This window comes from Lutra lutra, chromosome 3 (genome assembly GCF_902655055.1).
Source record: "Lutra lutra chromosome 3, mLutLut1.2, whole genome shotgun sequence".
Taxonomy (NCBI): Eukaryota; Metazoa; Chordata; class Mammalia; order Carnivora; family Mustelidae; genus Lutra; species Lutra lutra.
This window is the reverse complement of record NC_062280.1, coordinates 161,775,172-161,777,416: the sequence shown is the minus strand read 5'-3', so window position 1 is coordinate 161,777,416 and position 2,245 is coordinate 161,775,172. Positions and strand designations below refer to the sequence as shown.

The 2,245-nt window shown below is 37.5% G+C and overlaps 1 pseudogene; it reads right to left on the bottom strand.

Moving 5' to 3' along the window:
* Positions 1–636: 636 nt before the first annotated feature.
* Positions 637–1,115, bottom strand: LOC125095257 (60S ribosomal protein L23a-like; annotated as a pseudogene).
* Between the last annotated feature and the right edge of the window lie 1,130 nt (positions 1,116–2,245).

The following is a 2,245-nucleotide window of genomic DNA, read 5'->3' as shown; positions in this document are numbered from 1 at the left end:
AAGTTGTCAAGAGATAAGGGGAGTCCCACATGCATTATCCAATCCAATCATAAAGAAAGTGGATTCATCCATTATCTCCACGAGTTTGTAGTTAGCCCTGTGGGGTCGGGTATACTCTGGCTTTTACAAACGAGGTCATTCGAACCACACAAAATTGGTCAAGGTGATAATTAAGTTATACAATTATTGGGGAATCAATCCCATTTTCCAGTTATTTAATCATGTGCTATGGGGTCCTGTTGTTATCCTCACAGAATAAAAATCAAGAAGATCATCTAAACGAGCTATTGTGCAACTTCTCTGAAGTTGACTTCAAGTTGTCTAGCTTAGGTCAACAACAAACATTTAAAGACAATCAAATCTAGAACTTAACATCCACAAAGGTGTGTTGTTGAAACATAATTTTCTCTCTAAAATAACCCTCATTTCCAGAAATGGCCAAATTGGGACTAATTTATTTTAAAAACAAGACCAGTTTTAACAAACTTGGCCTAATTATTTACCTAAGCTCAGCAAGAACAGTGAGTGATCATATAGATCTTTTATAATCTGCTTTTCTGGAGCTTCTTATAAGGGATCTCTTGGTTGAACTTTTTTTTTTATCATGAAAAAAATGTATTTAGATTTAGCCAGCTGGACTCAGTTTAGATGATCCCAATTTTGTTGGCAACATCCAAAGCATCATAGTCAGGAGCCAGTCAAACGTATGCCTTCTTCTCTCCATCAGGCCTGATTAAGGTGTTGACCTTGGCTACATCAATGTCATAGAGCTTCTTCACAGCCTGTTTGATCTGGTGCTTGTTGGCCTTGACATCCACAATGAACACAAGTGTGTTGTTGTCTTCTATTTTCTTCATGGCTGACTCAGTAGTCAGGGGGAACTTGATGATGGCATAGTGATCAAGCTTGTTTCTCCTGGGGGCGCTCTTTCGAGGGTAATTGGGCTGCCTTTGGAGACGCAGAGTCTTGGGTCATCGGAATGTAGGTGATGTGTGGATCTTCTTTTTTTTGTAACTGTGGACGCCTTTCAGCACTGCTTTCTTGGCCTTCAAAGCCTTTGCTTTGGCTTTGGCTTTGGGAGGGGCAGGGGCTTCCTTCTTAGCTTTCAGTGCCATCTTCGTAAAAGGGATTTCCCTTGGTTGAACTTTTAAGTAGCCTCTCCAGGCCAGAAGCCAAGCCAAGTACTTGCCATCAGACATGCCTGTATAATACCTGTAGATTTGGGCAGATTCCTCTTATGAGGTCCCCAAAGTATCCTGAGGTTTCTGCACCTGCCAGGAAGTGACATTCTTTAATCACCTAGTGAGGCTGCTGGGAACTCTGTAAGCAAGGTATGGAGGCCAACGGTTCCAAGGGGCTTAATGGCTCTAGGTTTCATAAAGTCAACCTTAGTTCCTTAAAGCTGTCAGGTCATATCAGAGTCTATGCATATCTTTCTCAAATATGACATTCCAGTCAAAGCCTTGGTAAAATAATCAATGATTCCAATAGTGTCCTGTTACAAGGAGAACAGATTCTTATTGAACTTATGCAAATGACTGATTGCCATGGAGGAAGGAATACTTACTGAGACCTTTTGAGTTTCAGAGGGTTCACATAGAGAGAAAAGTTGAATGCTTTGATTTGTTTACAAATGAATATTTTTACATTTCTGTACATCACAGATAAGTAAAATTTTTCTTAATCTGGAAGAGTAAACATTAGAAAAGGAGCAATGTCTAAAATAAGAGACCTAACACTATAATCTTTTAGTTCATTTAGTCCCATGTTACTAATTCTGGTTTAGTTTCAATGCAGCTTTAGTTAGTTCTGGAAATTCTTACCCATTTCAGTTTTAGGATTTTTAATATATCGAATACTTGTATTTGTCCTGAAAGTCTTTTATATGAATCTCCTTTAAGGTGAAACTCAATTTACAAGAGAATAAAAAAAAATCCAAAAACTCAGAAATAGACATTGTTAATGATCTGATTCGAGAGTTCACTATGATACAATACATGAGGAAACTCAGTAATTCTATGACCCATTGACACATATCACTTCAATAATTACAATATCAAGTGATGATCTATCAAAACATTAAAACTTTAGAAAATGCATAGATCCTCTAGAATAGTTATAGCATTTACCCAAATGTAACCCAACGTTAATCATTTGTTTAGCAGTACTTTCTGAGTAATTTAGCATACCAAGGAAAAGCATAATGAGTTAAAGAGATTTCATTTACAATTTAAATCGTGTCAAC